We start from the raw sequence: 19,050 nt of genomic DNA on the forward strand, positions 1-19,050 counted from the left end.
ACATTGCTGCGAATGGGTCAAATGGATCCCAACCTGAAGACATCTCCATAACACTAATGAATATGTAGCTAAATGTCTATTTGATCAGAGACAAAGTGAATGGTGACATATATCAGTTTAGAGATTCTTTACGTTTACGAGATGGATGAGATGAATCGTTAAGTTGACGATGTGAGTGCAGATCAGCTTGATATATCCCACATGATAAATACCTCGAGAACCATTTGTTTCTCATTGTAGTCGATGTTTGTGAAGGAGATGCCATTGAGTTAACATAAATGAAGAAGAAGATACGTGTATTCACAATTGTAATCGGGGTGTTTGATGTTTTTGGTGTGGTGTTGGCAGCCAAGCAGTACTTATAATGAAGGAGTACTAAGTTTTCTAGATTTGGGTTTTGTTATTTGGGGGAAAATAGTTGGTTTTTGTTGGTACATGGTTGGTTTATGTGGTTTAATGTTTTTTTTGTATTTAGGAAGTACTTTGATTGTCCAGTGGTCTGATGTATGATCTTTTTGTGTATGTGGGTGTGAAACATGGATGCTATAGTTGGATGTTTACTGGTATTTGGAAGTAAATGGTGTAAGTTTTCATGTAACTTGGAAACCCAAATCAATGAAAACGTATTATCTTTACATGTGTATTATTTCCTTATTTTAGTACAAGTCAAGGCAACATGTACGACCCTATTTAGATAGTTGTTCATGTGGAGTTGTATTTTAAGGAAAATATTGTTTTTCTTTGATATGTAGTGTTGTGTAACACCATGATTTTTCACCCAAATTTTTTCTTTTTCTTTTACTTTTAACAATTTTGAATCGGAAAATGTTAGCGGAAGTCTTATTAAGAAAACAGCATCAGTGTTGAAAATCATTCACAAAAATCCTTCGTAATTCAAAGTTTTAAAATTCGAACCATAAGAAATACCAAACCTATGTAAATGAAACATCACATATATCTTTTTGGACCAAAAGGTTTTTTTTATTTTTTTATTTTTTTATTTTTTTTATCTTATATGGATTTATATGTTTTATTAGTTATAAAAATTAGAAGAGTTTTTATAGAAAAACTAGCTTTTTCTTTTTATAAAATATTCAAGGAGACCATATGCAGACTCTTCCAAAATCTTGATATGAAACGACTGTCACGATCCGATACAATCGTTAATGGAACACCATGAAGTCTTACTATCTCCTCCACGTAAGCATTTCCAAGCTTATCCATAGACCATCCCTCATTGGCTGCTATAAAGTGTGTACTCTTTGTGAACCGATCCACGACTACCAAAATCACACTACTACAAAATGAGTCTAATGCGACCATTTAGATGCAACCTTTTCAAAACAGTTGTATTTAATTATAAGGAAGGTCTCGCCGAACAAAAAGATTGCACTCCAAGATTTAATGCAACTTTGTTTAAAAAAGTTGCAAATTTTATTAAAAATCGCAACTTTTATTACAAAAGTTACACTATTAATTTTAATTCCCTCAAATTATATATATATATATATATATATATATATATATATATATATATATATATATATATATATATATATATATATGCCATTTCTTTAGGGGTGAGAAAAACTGAACCGCAAACCAAAAAACCATAAAATAACAAAAAAAAAAAAAAAACCGAACCACAAACTGATAAACCGAATTGCAGTTTTCATTGTAGTTTGGTTTTATGTTGTATAACCGCACCATAAAAACCGAAATAACTGTAATATTTATTATTTAATATATTAATTGAATATATTATATTTATTTAATAAAAACATATTTTGTTCAAAAATTAATTTTACTCATTAATTGGGATAGTGTGTGACTATACAAACCCAAAATCAAGTCTTCATGTTCATGCCCTAGCTACATCTGGTGTCCACCCTCGCCTCTCCATCGACTCATCGAGCATGGAAAATCTAATTGCTGACCAGAAGTACCCATCGACCATCTGTATCCTAAAGCACTCCTCGGTTGTGGTGAATGGTAAGCTACAACTTCGTCTCAGGTAAACAATTGCAATCGTCAACCATTCCTCTATTTTTTTCGATATGTTCCCGCTTTTCTTCTCCACTGTATGCACTATGCTTTATTTTATTGTTTGATGTTGTATCACCAAATGGTTGAAGTTGGTGTTGTTTACTCTTCAAGCACTTTCCCGACAAGTTCAACAAATGATTTAAGTGTTTAACTATTACAGAGGTAGTTGCTTGAAGCCTTGAACCATTATAAATTTCTAATTTCAGATGCAATATTGAATGATTGATAATTGCAAGTTGCAACATATAATTTCAGATATGTTTAAGTGCTTAACTAGTTAACTGTTAGTTTGTTACATATGTGTTTAACTACGCTTGATTGTTTGTGTATGTGTATGACTAGTTAACTAATAGTTTGTCATTGTTTCATACAATTGGCACAAAGATTTGGCAGCTTGACTACTAATGTAGTATGTTTCATTATTTGTCATTGTTTCTATGTTTCTACTAGTATCAATGTCAAGCCTCTTAAAAACTAGAATCAGATTAAAACAGAAGTTACCACTTATATTTTCCCTGGATAGAACTAGAGTAATTGTCCCCATGCTTCTTTTTTTTTTTTTTTTTTTTAAAATAAATGGTCCTTCTGCTCGACTGAATTACATAAATACCCTGTTGTTGAATTTGTTTTATTACAAAAGTGGCCCCTGTGCTGAACAGAATTAGAGTAATAGAGCATATATTGATTTTTTTTTACTCTAATATGTTTTTTCTGGGTGTAGTTCATTTCCAATCTAATACTTGATTCAGTTGCTAATTCTTTTTACATTAGGAAGTTGGATTATGTTTATTAGCCATCAAAGATTTTGTTCAATGACAGATTGTAGAAATAGATCAATGATGAGAATGCTTTGCACAAGAAATTTTTTATTTTTGTCATCATCCAAAATGAAAAGTAGAATATATTTACTAGACAAGAATCAAAAGGGTAAAGAAAGCAAGACATTTGCATATAGTGTTTGATTTATTATAGAAAAGATCACATCTTTAAAAAATTGATTATAATTTGTGCAGAAAAAGTATATGGTTTTGTGTTTGTTTTGCCTGATAAAATTAATGGGGATGCCTTTAAAGCATTGTGTATGTTGAAAAATTATAAATCATTCTGTCTTGGCCCGTAGAGTTTTATGTTTTCAGCTATGACTAGGGGTGTACATTAGTCCGTTGAAAAACTAAACCTTATTTGATTTTTGTGTTTAGTTTAACCTGGGATCGACTCGGTTTGCGGGTTAGATGGAAACTTTAATCGATTGGTAGTTCGGGTTGGGTGGCAAAACTTGTTTGGGGCATGCTCGAGAACCGAATAAGATTTCAATATATATTTTTAATTAATAAATATTTGTATTATATATAAGATACATATTAATATATGGTGTATTATTATTGTATGAGTAGTACCCCTTGCACCCAAAATTATACACTATAATATGTATGAATAATCATGTAGCTGTCGACATGATAAATATTTTGTTAATGCAAACATGCATCTAAAGTAATTTCTAGTTATCCACTTAAATAATCAACTATTCATAACAATTTAACATTTTATAATATATGTATTACATTATAAGCATGTACATATGAAAATTTTAGAAAGGATAAGAATTCGAAGGGCAATACATAACAATGTTTTCTAATTTTCTAGGACAATTTTTTTTCTATTTTTATAATTGAGTAGTACCTCATGCATTAAAGGTTGTAAAATATAATTAAATTGCTATTATTGGTTAAAAGAAAATAAGTATGTTGTTATTGATGGTTAAAAATATAAGTAAATTGCTTTTATTGGTTAAAAATATAAGTAGATTGTTATTATTTTTAAAAGAAAATAAGTATGATGCTATTATTAGTTAAATCATTGAAACTTAATCGAGCATGAATGACTAAATGTAACACCGAGAATTTTCAAAATAATTTTTCGCAAATATAAAAACATTTCTCATTTAATTTCATAAAACGTTAAGTTTAAAATTCCAATTCGTATCATACAAATCCCAAGATCACATAAATATATATCAAAAGTCCCCTGAGTGTGTACAGATCAAGCCGGCGCCTTCCCACGATCATCGCTAGTACCTGAAACAACAACACTAACACTGTAAGCACGAAACTTAGTGAGTTCCCCAAAATACCACACATAAAACACATATTAGCCACTCGAGGCTATAACTCTATGGGTCCGTGCACCCAAACTTTGTGAACCCTCAGGTTCTAACTCTAGGAACCTTCCGGTTCCAACTCTGTAAACATGCACAACATAAATCACATAGAAATAATGCAGTACAACACATAGCATACACATAACATACACACACTAACACATAGCTCTGATTACCTACTCAAGGTAAAGTATAGTGAGAAGACTCACCTCGCGTATTTCGGTATCTCACGAACCCTGGAAATCCCTCGTGCTCGATCCTCCGAGCTCTAATCCTCCTATAACATCACATGACTCTAATTAACACTTTTTATCTCTAAGGTTGACTATCCCTAAGAAGTCAACACAGGTCAACTCTGGTCAACGGTCAACTTTGACCGGACTCGGCGAGTGCACGAGGGCAACTCGGCGAGTCTAGACGTTTTCACCCAACTCTCTAGGATTCCCTTTTTACACGTCGAGTACTCCCCCTGACTCGACGAGTTCCACCTGGCAGAATCGCGGGGCCACCTCAACTCAACTCGCCGAGTTCCAAGAACAACTCGGCGAGTCCCAGTTCGACTCAGTCCACTGACCACCCTTCCTAACTAGCCCTGACTCACTGAGTCAACCCATGACTCGATTGGACCACTCACTGGCCGATCTAAGGGCAATCTTCAAGCTACTCGCCGAGTCTGTTCATTGGACTCGGCGAGTCCATGCCATGCAATCACTCAAACTCGCTTCTAAGGTTAGATCTGTTCCATTAACTCATAGATCTGGCCTTTCTAGACTGATTCACCACGTAAAGCCCCTATCTTGGTGTACATACAACCTCTATATGACCATATATGAAGAATTATCAACAAATACCACAACTCAAGGTCATAACCTCCATTGTTCTTCATAAAGCTTGATGAATGAGGCTCTCTGGACCTCTATGGATCCAGATCCAAAGCCTCATCACTAGCAAGGGACTATTTTGCCATCAAATCAACCCAACAAAGGCCACAAGAAACCCTAAATCCAATATACTTCACAAAACAGAAGATGAGCCGAAATCATACCTTTAGATCGAAGATCTAAGCTTCAAATCCACAGAATAGCAACCTCCTTTGCCTCCTCTTGGCTAGAACCTCCCTCTTCTTTGCTAAACAACACACAAAGGTCAAGAAATGCTTCCTCTCTCTCTCAAATCGCTAAAGCACTCTAGGGTTTCTCTCTATGGACTGTTGGGTACAAATGACGGCCATAAGGCCCTTTAAATAGGTCCCCAAACCCGAGAAATTAGGGTTTCATTAAACAGCGCGGACTCGCCGAGTCCATATCCTGGACTCGCCGAGTCCAGACGAATCCCGCGTCCAGAATCGCGACCCTACTCGGCGAGTCTGAGCTCCAACTCGCCGAGTCCCCTCTCAAAACACCAAAAATCAAAACAATAAAGGATACCTGGAAATCCGGGCTGTTACAACTCTCCCCCACTAGAACTAGACTTCGCCCTCGAAGTCTCGCTCTAAAAATAGTTCCGGATGCTGCTCCCGCATCTCGCGCTCCGGCTCCCAGGTCATCTCCGATCCCTTCCGGTGTTGCCACTGAACCAACACCAGAGGTACCTCCTTGTTCCTCAGAACCTTGATCTTCCGATCTCTGATGGCTACTGGTCTCTCGACATAATTCAGGCTCGCATCCACCTGAATATCCTCTAATGGAACCACTGCCGACTCATCAGCTATACACTTCCTCAATTGCGACACATGAAAAGTGTCGTGGATCTGCCCCAACTCTGCTGGCAATTCCAAACGATAGGCCACCCGGCCTACCCTCGCAATCACACGAAATGGCCCAATATACCGGGGCCCCAACTTGCCCCTCTTCCTGAATCGAATCACTCCTTTCCAAGGAGAGACCTTCAGGAGAACGAAGTCGCCGACCTGAAACTCAAGCTCGGACCGGCGTCTGTCTGCATAACTCTTCTGTCGGCTCTGGGCGGTCAATAACCTCTGTCTGACCTGCTGAATTTGCTCTGTCGTCTGAAGCACGATTTCTGTACTGCCCATCACTCTCTGCCCAACCTCTCCCTAGCAAATAGGGGTCCTACACCTCCTACCATACAACAGCTCAAAGGGTGGCATACCAATGCTCGAATGATGGCTGTTGTTGTAGGAAAACTCTTCCAAGGGTAAATACGCATCCCAGCTACCCCCGAAATCCAACACACATGCTCGAAGCATGTCCTCAAGTGTCTGAATCGTCCGCTCACTCTGACCGTCTGTCTGGGGATGATATGCGGTACTAAAATGCAATCTAGTACCCAACTCCTCATGAAATTTCTTCCAGAATCTGGAAGTGAAACGCGTATCATGGTCCGAAACAATCGAGATCGGCACCCCATGCCGAGATACCACTTCTCTCACATATATCTCCGCCAACTTCTCCGCTGAAGAACTCTCACTGATGGCAAGGAAGTGAGCGCTTTTCGTCAACCTATCCACAATCACCCAAATTGAATCAACTCCTCTGGCAGTTCTCGGCAATTTGGTGATGAAATCCATAGTGATCTGTTCCCACTTTCCACTCGGGAACCTCCAATGGCTGCAACTTGCCATGCGGTCTCTGGTGCTCGGCCTTAACCCTGCGGCAGGTCAAGCACCTCTCAACAAACTAGGCGACGTCCCTCTTCATACAGGGCCACCAATACTCTTTCCTCAAATCCAAATACATCTTCGTAGCCCCCGGATGGATCGAAAATTTCGACCGATGAGCCTCTTCCATCAAAGTAGTATGCGTACCGCCCACAAACGGTACCCAAATCCGACCCTGATAAGTCATAAGCCCTCGTCCATCCGTAATGAACTCTGAAACCAAACCAACGACCCGTTCCCTCTTCTGCATCTCCGGTCGCACAGCCTCGGCCTGTGCCCCACGAATGGCATCCAATACCGGAGCTATCACGGTCAATCTCAAACATACATCTCGCAGTGGAGTGCTCTCCGCCCTGCGGCTCAATGCATCGGCCACCACATTGGCCTTGCCCGGGTGGTACAGGATCTCACAATCATAATCCTTGACCATATCTAACCACCTCCTCTGCCGCATATTTAGGTTGGGCTGATCCATCAAGTACTTCAAACTCTTATGGTCCGTGTATATCGTACACCGAACCCCATATAAGTAGTGACGCCAAATCTTGAGGGCGAACACTACTGCCCCTAACTCTAGATCATGCGTGGGATATCTCGTCTCATGAGGCTTCAGCTGCCTCGATGCATATGCTATCACATGTCCCCTCTGCATCAACACTGCACCCAGCCCCAAAATCGATGCATCACAATATACCACAAAATCCTCCATCCCTTCCGGGAGGGCTAATACCGGGGCTTCGCACAACCTTTGGCGAAGTGTCTCAAAGGAGGTCTGCTGCTCGGGACCCCATGAGAATGCGACACCCTTCCGGGTCAATCTGGTGAGCGGCACTGCGATCTTGGAGAAATCCTTGATAAATCTCCGATAATACCCTGCCAACCCAAGGAAGCTCCTAATCTCTGATGGTGACTTCGGCACCTCCCAACTCATCACCGCCTCAACCTTGGCCGGATCGACCAGAATCCCTTCCTGGTTAACGAGATGTCCTAGGAACTGGACCTCCCGCAGCCAGAAATCACACTTGGAGAACTTTGTATAAAGCTTCTCCGATCTCAAAATCCCAAGGACCTCCCTCAAATGCTCCTCATGCTGCTCTCTAGATCTCGAATATACCAGAATATCATCGATAAATACAATCACCGACCGATCCAACATCGGCCTGCGTACCCTGTTCATGAGATCCATGAACACAGCCGGGGCATTGGTGAGCCCAAAAGGCATCACCACAAACTCATAATGCCCATAACGCGTCCTGAACGCTGTCTTCTGGACGTCCTCATCCCGCACTCTCACCTGATGATATCCCGACCTCAAATCGATCTTGGAGAACCAAGATGCTCCCTGCAACTGATCAAATAAATCGTCGATCCTCGGCAACGGGTAACGGTTCTTGACCGTCAGCTTGTTCAACTCCCGGTAGTCAATGCACATCCGGTGTGAACCATCCTTCTTCTTGACGAACAGAATAGGTGCTCCCCACGGCGAGCTGCTCGGCCGAATAAATCCCTTTCCCAGCAACTCCTGAAGCTGCGAGGATAACTCTTGCATCTCTGGAGGTGCAAGACGATAAGGCACCTTAGCAATAGGCGCGCCCCCCGGAACCAAATCAATACCAAACTCCACTTGCCTCACAGGAGGTACACCCGACAACTCCTCGGGAAAAACATCTGGAAACTCACGCACCACTGGTACCTCCTCAACTGAACTCGGTCTCTCGGAAGTCGCTCGCGTATCCATCAAATACGCTACAAAACCCTTACAGCCCTGCTGTAGACACTGCCTCGTCCTAGCGGCCAAACAAAAAGCCGATCCTGAACGTGTACCCTCGCCGTATACTAAAAGAACTCCTCCACTAGGGTCTCGTATGGTCACCAGCTGACGCTCATAGTCGATAACCGCGCCGAATCGGCTCAACCAGTCCATGCCCACAATGACACAGACATCACCCATCGCAATAGGAATCAGATCAATCGGAAACTCAACCCCGAAAATCTCTAACACACATCCCCGGAGAACCTCCGTGGCACAAATCACTCTATCGTCAGCTATGGAAACTCTCAGAGGTCGACTCAATACCTCACGACTAACACTGATATGCTGACTAAAGGCCAAAGATACAAAAGACCGACTCGCACCCGAGTCAAATAACACTAAAGCAGGTACAGAGCTCACAAGGAAAGTACATACGCATAACATAACATAAGCATAATATCTCAACAACAAAGTAAATACATGAAAGGAAACATACCAGCCACAACATCGGGCGCAGCACGGACCTCCTCCGCAGTCAGCTGGAAGGCTCTCCCTCGAGCTCTCGGCGCCTCGGCCTTCACAGGCCGACACTCTGTAGCTCTGATGGCGGCAGGAGCAGATCCCTGAGATGCTCCGCGCAACTGCGGACACTCGCCCTTCCGGTGTCCGGTCTGGTTGCAGTGAAAGCACACTGCAAACCCCTTGGGGCAATCCTTGGCCATGTGCCCCTCCTTGCCACATTTGTAGCAAGACCCCGCTTGGCAAACTCCGTCATGACCCTTGCCGCACTTCCCGCAAGTGCGGCCCTTCTGACTCCCTGGTCTGGGATCAGCGGGCTTGGCCCGCTTGGCTGCCGGCTGCGACTGTGCCGGTCGCCGATCCCTCCCCTGAGACTCCGCCTCCTCCCTGGCCTGAGTCTCAAGCTCAATCTCCCTCTTCCGGGCATTTGCCTGAAGCTCGGCAAATGTCCGGTACGAGGAGTTCGCAGCGAACTCCCGAATATCTCGCCTCAAAATGCTCAAGTAGCGGCTCATACGTGCCTGCTCAGTGGACACGTGCTCAGGGCAGAACATTGCCCTCTCATGGAACATCCTCATGATCGCTGTAACTAACTCACTACCCTGCTTGAGGGTCAGAAACTCCTGTGATAAACGCTCCCTCTCCACCTGGGGAACGTACTCATCCCGGAACATGGTGGTGAACCTCTCCCAGGTCACCCCCGAAAGCTCAGCAGGCGTATAATGCGCCGTCACAAACTTCCACCAGTCCTTCGCTCCCAAGCGAAGCTGGTTCAGCGCGAACCGAACCTTCAAATGCTCAGGAGACGAGCAAGTGAAGAAACACCCCTCAATATCAGATATCCACCTCATAGCTGCCACCGGATCCTGAGTACCATCAAACTCTGGTGGTTTTGTGTGACATCCCCATTTTCACGGCCAGAAAAGACCGATGTTGTTTATGCTTTATAAAAATCAGAGTACTTCATTTTATAAAAATGTTGCGGAATTTGTTCCCAGAAAAACATGGTAAATACATTATTAAAACATTTTCGAAGAAACGTATTTATTTCATTTTAAAACGTTTGGGATGTCATCGTTAATACAGAAACATAAGCATAAACAGAACTTACAATTATTTACACTAGTGATCTACATCTCTTTAAATCTCTCAGTGTAATGTCACTTCATATCAACACCTGTGATATAAATAAACTGAGTGGGTCAGGTTGGGAAACCTGGTGAGTACATAGGGTTTTCAACCCACAATAATATAATTATTATGTTTAAACAATCAAATAATCAACCCAATTACCCATCCCCATTATCTTCTTTATTCTTAATGATCTACCCTAAGGATCAGCTATTTCTCATTCATTCATTCCTAAGGATCATCCTAAGGAAACAACATGAAGTCCATTGTTGCCAATGACACTTTGGTCAAGCGTAGCTGCTAATCTTGTCACTTAGGCACAGCTGCCAGAATTGGGACATTTCCTATGAGGCGCTTCTGCCGGTATTGACCTTTTAACGCCACTGTCATGGTCATAAGGCTCCCTATTAGGCACAGCTGTTGATACTGTCCTTAGAGCGCAGCTGCTAGGACGTTTACCGTAGATCTAAAACATCTACGGGTTGTGGCGCAGCTGCCAGTGCTCATCTATAGGGTACTTGGTCCACTGCTGCCAATGTATTACCTATAGGGCACTAGGTCCGTACTACTAATGTTCCTCTATTTCAGCTTTTATCTCTCATCATTCATCTACCCATGTTTTACGCAACATATTTTGTAGATATAAAATACTTTATACAGTTTACATCATTTAAAACATGTATAAAAATCTTTCACCAGCATAGACAGCAAGTATTAAGACAATATGCACACATAACACGTAATTTATATTTAAAATACTTCATATCTATGTGTAAGATGAAATGGACCATGCACTCACTTGAGAAGGTGGTGACTCGGTACTCGGACAGCGCTTCGTTTACTTTAAAATAATTTCCTTCGACGAAACCTAGTATTATTACCACTAGATTTTAGTCTAAGATTTACCGTGACTAATTATTAGTCTTATTATTATTATTATATAAGCGTTTAAACAATACTTTCCAACCACTATGTACAGACAGGGGCCAGACATAAAACACCGGAGGGCAGGACCATTTTGGCATATAGCACTTCTGAAATCCAACAACCCTATGCGGCCCTTTAAACCAGATTCCCCGTACCGCGAGTAGTTAAAAAGATATTATAACGACACTTATATAATTCATAATAATAGCTCAAATATTTATTATAAATTTATAATAACAATACTAATTTTAAATATAAACTATATTTAAAATAGGATAAGCATAACTTACTTACAAGGGGATTTTAGCTAGGAGTCGGGCTCTGTAGGGGCAGAACTTCGTCGCTGAATCTTTCTAAGAAAGATTCGTGCAGCGCTTCAGCGCTCACCTTACTATACTAAAACTACAGAAAGAGAAGTCGAATCACGAGGGACCGAAATGCTCGGGGGATAAGGAGAGAAAGACTCTTGAATCAAGAGAATGGTGCAAGAAATATGAGAGCCCAAGACTCTTATTTATACTAATTGAATTTTCAAAAACTACCCTCCATAATTACTTAATGACCTTTTAGTTATATAAACAACTAAACACCCCTCTATAATACTATTTTAAATGGATTTAATGATATTTGTACTAAACTAATGTCGAAAGAACTCAACATTAGTCTTATAATGACCGCATCGTCGATACCTTTCTAATGATATATACATATGTATATATATGTGTACGTATACATGATTTATACTTTATTTTAATACGTAAATATGCTATTATAATTTGTTTAGACTCCGTCGGCTAATTTTGACTTTATTTTTAAAGTTATATTTTTAACAGGCCGGGACAGGATTGGTCCGTTAAAATCTCATAACTTCTTTATCCGATGTCCATTTTCGTCTGTCTTTTTATTGTTACGCTACTAATAACGAGATCTTCGATTCTTGTTTAGGTTGTGTCGGCTAAAAATCAATCGATCTAAAATTCGAATTTCGGGTTGTACACCGCTAATCCGAAACTTCGAAAAATCATAACTTCTTCATACGAAGTCAGATTTGGGCGTTCTTTTTATCGATGTTCTTAGTTTAGCATATTCTACGACTTTCGTTTAGAGCGCTAAGGCTAAATCTCTCTCTATCCTAAATTTACTATTTACGCTTCCCGGCGCCGTGCCGGTTCCGACGCGAAACTTCGACGGGTCATTACTTCTTCGTAATAACTCGGATTTCGGCGTTCTTTATATGTACGGAAACCCTGTGACATATTCTACAACTTGGTTAAGATTATTTATTCTAAATAATCTTTTTGTCGAAAAGTCGTTTTCGACCCCTATTGCCTCTAAATTGACTAGCCCGGATCTGCAGGCGTTACATTTTGTGTTGCTGAACTCGCGGAACAGCAACGCATCACCACCCTGCGGCCTCGCAGCAACAATCACTGTGGTAGCCGCTGCAGCAGCAGCCTCAGAAAGAGCGGCATAACGCTCATCAAACTTCTCAATCAATGTGGTCTTTATAGACCCAAACATCTCCGGTATCTCTGCCCTGATGGCCGCAGCCACCTCCTCCTGAATGATCCGACGGATCTCCTCCTCACTGGTACCACTGCTCTCGGGCATCAAACGTGTCCTCACCATGATCTACCTCTGAAATACAACATACGATAAATTAGACTCCACACGAGCATACTCACAATCGTCAACTCTTCCCTCCTTGATTCTTGGCATTCCAAAGATTCTTACTTGGGCTGCACACCACTTCGGTGCTTCCAGTAGTACGGGCCCAATACTACTGTCCGCACCGCACCAGAATACACTCCAAGTCCTCCTCTTCAGATCCCAAGTCCCAAGTACTCTATCATGCGTAAACCACACACTAATAGATCTCTCATAAGCCCCTCACTGCTACCTATTCACTCTCAAGCATCTCGTAGCAGCTCACCTCTCCCTAGGCTAAGGCATCACAAATCAGGCCACTCTAATCCTAATAGTAATACCTCGCCTACTCTAGCATGCAGATACATCATATCAATATCAATGTCACATAATATAAAGGTATTTTGGGAAATCACCGTTCGGGTGCTGACTGATCGTACACACATCTCTTGTTCTACGTTTTTCAAAAATCTTTTACTCTTTTTCGAAAATACATCTCAAATCCTCAGTTTGAGTTCAAATACGCCCGAACGTGTACTCGAATCCCTCAAACCAAGGCTCTGATACCAACTTGTAACACCAAGAATTTTTAAAATAATTTTTCGCAAATATAAAAACATTTCTCATTTAATTTCATAAAACGTTAAGTTTAAAATTCCAATTCGTATCATACAAATCCCAAGATCACATAAATATATATCAAAAGTCCCCTGAGTGTGTACGGATCAAGCCGACGCCTTCCCACGATCATCGCTAGTACCTGAAACAACAACACTAACACTGTAAGCACGAAGCTTAGTGAGTTCCCCAACACATAAAACACATATTAGCCACTCGAGGCTATAACTCTATGGGTCCGTGCACCCAAACTCTGTGAACCCTCAGGTTCTAACTCTAGGAACCTTCCGGTTCCAACTCTGTAAACATGCACAGCATAAATCACATAGAAATAATGCAGTACAACACATAGCATACACATAACATACACACACTAACACATAGCTCTGATTACCTACTCAAGGTAAAGTATAGTGAGAAGACTCACCTCGCGTATTTCGGTATCTCACGAATCCTAGAAATCCCTCGTGCTCGATCCTCCGAGCTCTAATCCTCCTATAACATCACATGACTCTAATTAACACTTTTTATCTCTAAGGTTGACTATCCCTAAGAAGTCAACACAGGTCAACTCTGGTCAACGGTCAACGGTCAACTTTGACCGGACTCGGCGAGTGCACAAGGGCAACTCGGCGAGTCTAGACGTTTTCACCCAACTCTCCAGGATTCCCTTTTTACACGTCGAGTACTCCCCCTGACTCGACGAGTTCCACCTGGCAGAATCGCAGGGCCACCTCAACTCAACTCGCCGAGTTCCAAGAACAACTCGGCGAGTCCCAGTTCGACTCAGTCCACTGACCACCCTTCCTAACTCGCCCTGACTCACTGAGTCAACCCATGACTCGATTGGACGACTCACTGGCCGATCTAAGGGCAATCTTCAAGCTACTCGCCGAGTCTATTCATCGGACTCGGCGAGTCCATGCCATGCAATCACTCAAACTCGCTTCGAAGGTCAGATCTGTTCCATTAACTCATAGATCTGGCCTGCCTAGACTGATTCACCACGTAAAGCCCTTATCTTGGTGTACATACAACCTCTATATGACCATATATGAAGAATTATCAACAAATACCACAACTCAAGGTCATAACCTCCATTGTTCTTTATAAAGCTTGATGAATGAGGCTCTCTGGACCTCTATGGATCCAGATCCAAAGCCTCATCACTAGCAAGGGACTATTTGGCCATCAAATCAACCCAACAAAGGCCACAAGAAACCCTAAATCCAATATACTTCACAAAACAGAAGATGAGCCGAAATCATACCTTTAGATCGAAGATCTGAGCTTCAAATCCACAGAATAGCAACCTCCTTTGCATCCTCTTGGCTAGAACCTCCCTCTTCTTTGCTAAACAACACACAAAGGTCAAGAAATGCTTCCTCTCTCTCTCTCAAATCGCTAAAGCACTCTAGGGTTTCTCTCTATGGACTGTTGGGTACAAATGACGGCCATAAGGCCCTTTAAATAGATCCCCAAACTCGAGAAATTAGGGTTTCATTAAACAGCGCGGACTCGCCGAGTCCAGACGAATCCCGCGTCCAGAATCGCGACCCTACTCGGCGAGTCTGAGCTCCAACTCGCCGAGTCCCCTCTCAAAACACCAAAAATCAAAACAATAAAGGATACCTGGAAATCCGGACTGTTACACTAAACAATCGAAGAGTTTAAGCATGTGTGTCAAAAGATAGGCACAGTAGGAAATCTCCTACCCCTGGACAAAAAAATGACATTTTTGCCCGGAATAATGTTGCATATCATTTTTTGTTTTACATTTTTCATATTCTAATCAAGAGTTTCATGTATGGACTATTTTTTAGGGTTTTTTTATTCAGTCAAATCATAGGCTTGGTGAATCTTTGTCTTTGAGTTTGATATGTTGAACACGAATATTCTGATCCAGATTGAAGGTTAGCCCACTTATCACTATAGTCATCATAGGAATTGGGTTCTTTTTAGTCAATTTTGTAAGCATCTATTATAATGTTACCTTTTGATAGTAAACTACATTTTTAGATTTCAAATTGCAATTTAGATGTTAAAATGCAACTTTTATAAGTTAAAATTTAGTTTTTTAGACGTTAAAATGCAACTTTTTAGATGGTATAATATAGTTTGTTTTACATTAAAAACAACCTTTTGACAACAGATTTTTGGACATCAAGTGACTATTTTTTTACAAATTTAAAACTAGTTTTTTCTACATTGAAATACAATTTTTTTACAACATAAATAACTTTTTAGCGGTAATTTTTTACAATATGAACATGTTGATTTTTAAATAATCTTGAAGGACCAAATGAAGACCTACAAACCTTTACAAGATGGAAATGATGCCGTAGATCCATATATGATTCTGATGAACAAAGAGAATGATGGATACTGTTGACTTTATGGTAGAGGTGTTACTAATAGATTGATAAAAAAATGGGTGGTGTTGATACATCATACATGATTCCGGCAGGACTTATGGAATCATTGAACGCAAATGAAGTTGAAAGAAATAAGTTGATTAAAATGTGAAAAGAAATTCAAGAGGAATACGAATTAAACAAGACGAATTAGAAGCTATGTGAACAAATATTATTAACCAACGAGAAAACATTGAAGTCATGATGCAGAAGTTTGTGGAACAACAAACTCTAGAACGTCGATAGTTGCTAATATAATTTATCATCTATGTTTAGTACACGTCAGTGATGTTTTTAATACCTTTTTGTGATTATAGTTGACAACTTTTTGTTGACTTTGATTTATGGTTGTTATTTTGAATTTGGACGATAATAAATTATTTTGAATTTACATGTCAAAGGAGACCATAAAATTATATAAGATATTTACATTATTATTGTTATGGTGTAATTTTAGTAGTAATGAATATTTGTAGCAATGTAGTAAAAATATGTAGCGTCTACATGATGAGGAAAAAAATGTCACATTGCTGTTAGAAAAGTCACATAAATAAAGTTGCATTTGATTGTAAACAAGGTTGCATTTTTTTAATTAAATACGTAACAAAGGTTGCATATGCCCTATAAAAAGATTGCAATTCTTTACTGGGAGCATAATAAAGGTTGCAATTGATTATAATCAAAGTTGTATTTTCGTAACTAAAACAGTTAAAAAGCTGCATCTCAGTGTAAAAAAAAGTTGCATATGAACATAAAAAAGTTGATTTTCCATAATAAAAGTTGCATCTAAAAAAGATTTGCAACTATTTCAAAAAGGGTTGCATTTTCCAAGAAAAAAGTTGCTTTAGATCTAATGCAACTTTAGCTAATGCAACCTTTGGTAAAAGGTTGCTTTAGGCATTATGGAACTTTTTCAAGGCCTAATGAAACCTTTTAGTAGGGTTGCATTAGCTTCGTTTTGTTGTTGTGTCATGTCGTGACCGTTCTTTGTCCTAGACAGTTTAGTCACAAAATCCATGGTGATGTCTTCCCATTTACCCATGGGTACAGGTAATGGTTTTAAACTCCCATATGGTTTCTGATGTTATCCTTTAACTCCCGCACATGTTAAACAATCTACCACATATTTTGCAAGTCTAGCCAGCGTTGTTGTCTCATATTCAATTACTTTTGACCAAAGAGGCAATGGAAACTTTTAAGATTAGTGAAAAGTTTGCACTTTGTGCCATAAAGATAATGCCTCCATATCTTTAATGTGAATATTATCGCTGCCAACTCCAGATTATAAGTGGGGTAGTTCTTTTCGTGCACTTTCAATTGTCGAGATGCATATGTTAGCACTTTATCTCTATGGGTTAGAACACAACTTAACCCAACTACAGATACACCGTTATAGACTGCGAAGTCTTCAAATCCATCACTTAAAGAAAGAATTGGTGCTTCACCCAACTTCTTCTTTAATTTCTCGAATCCATCTTCATGTTTCTCGCTCCATGTATATGTAGCTCCTTTATGGGTAAAAGCTGTCAATGGAACAACTATCGAAGAAAAGCGTTGGATAAATCTTCGGTAATATCTAACTAATCCTAGAAAGCTTTGAATCTCAGTGGGACTTTTTGGTCGTTCCCATTTCATCATAGCTTCAATCTTTGTTGGGTCAACCATTATTCCTACCTGGTTAACCACGTGACCCAAGAGTTGGACTTCTCAAATCCAAAAATCACATTTGGAGAACTTTACGTGCAACTTCTCCTTCTTCAAAACGTCTAGTACTTCTCGTAGGTGCTTGTCATGCTCCTGCTGGCTCTTTTGAGTAAATCAAAAAGTCAACTATGAACACTTTAACAGATTTATCGATGAATGGTTTAGAAACCTGTTCATCAAATTCGTAAATGCTGTTGGAGCATTGGTTAGTCCAAATGACATAACCAAGAACTCATAGTGTGTGTATCGTGTTTTGAATGTGGTCTTCTCAATATTTATAGCATAGGGAAGCAGGGTTGAATCCTCAGGGACACGGCCTAAAAGTCAATGCCTTTTTGCATCGGGTACAATCTAGTCATGAAACAAAAAATATAAAAGGGGTTTTAATTAAAAACTAAAAACTAAAAATGTAGTGATATTAAACTAAAAGAAATTCAATATTAAAAACAGTTTCAACTCTGCAGCGACTTTCCTAATCATGTAACTCATCCATATCTGATTATTTGAGATGCATTCTATCTAAGCTGGTACTGAGAAAAACTAACAAGCTCTAGTATAATCTCTTTTACCTAAATTAGTTAATAAAAAGAAGATCTTTGAATTAACCCTAACTTTTTACTATTTAATTAATCAAGCTCTTAATTCAGATCAAAAAACTTGTGTTAAGTTCTTTGTAAAATTCTTAACAATATCCAATACTTCTCACAAACTCAGAAGTGTAAACATATGCTTTTTCAGTTTATAATAAAGTCAAATCCCAAACACAACACTGATTTATTACTTGTTACTTTTACCAGTTGACAAGAACAATCCTAAACACAGAACCTATTTATTACTTGTTATGTACTTTATAACTAATTAATTGAAATGATAAAACCCTAGCTAGGTGATCAGACTAACAAGAATGAAAATCAAACATTCATTAAGAACAAAACTGAAGAATCTAGATAGAAACACAAATAAAAAAACAGATCTAATGATCAATCACATGAAAAGCGCTCATCTTTATAGAACTGAAAACTAAGGTTTTAGCCAAACATGGCTAAAATCTGATAAAAACAAATGAAAAGAGACAGCAAACAACTAATCTTACTAATCTACTTGAAGGAGATGTTCCACAGTCTTCAGATCTTTAGAAATCATTGAAATCGGAGAAGAAACACCTCCAAAATCGTATTTTTGTCATCTGGTACCTTTAGAATTGCCAAATTAGGTTACTGGAAGGTTATGAAGGTCTATTTATACGTCCAACAACAAATACGATGCGCATGCGATCACATATAGACAACCTGCGATCGCATGTATTACCGAAAACGCGTCATGGGCCTTTTAAATGAAGTAAAATACCATTTCAAGAAATTTTGCCCAACCTGCGATTGCATGGGCACAACCTGCAATCACATCTTTTGAATTTTCACTACCGGATGAATTTTTGGCACAAAAAAACCTTGAAGACAAGCTGCGACCAAAGTTACGATCGCATAAAGGCCCTATGCCATTGCATTGACCATAT

General features: G+C 39.8%; 1 long non-coding RNA gene across 1 annotated transcript; it reads left to right on the top strand.

The window, feature by feature from the left end:
• The first annotated feature begins 1,829 nt into the window (after positions 1–1,829).
• On the top strand, positions 1,830–3,541 carry LOC122198021 (uncharacterized). The gene is made up of 2 exons (XR_006191827.2): positions 1,830–2,014; positions 3,246–3,541. It is a non-coding gene; the product is annotated as an uncharacterized LOC122198021 (long non-coding RNA).
• Positions 3,542–19,050: the final 15,509 nt, after the last annotated feature.

The sequence above is a fragment of the Lactuca sativa genome, chromosome 5 (genome assembly GCF_002870075.4).
Source record: "Lactuca sativa cultivar Salinas chromosome 5, Lsat_Salinas_v11, whole genome shotgun sequence".
Classification (NCBI taxonomy): Eukaryota; Viridiplantae; Streptophyta; class Magnoliopsida; order Asterales; family Asteraceae; genus Lactuca; species Lactuca sativa.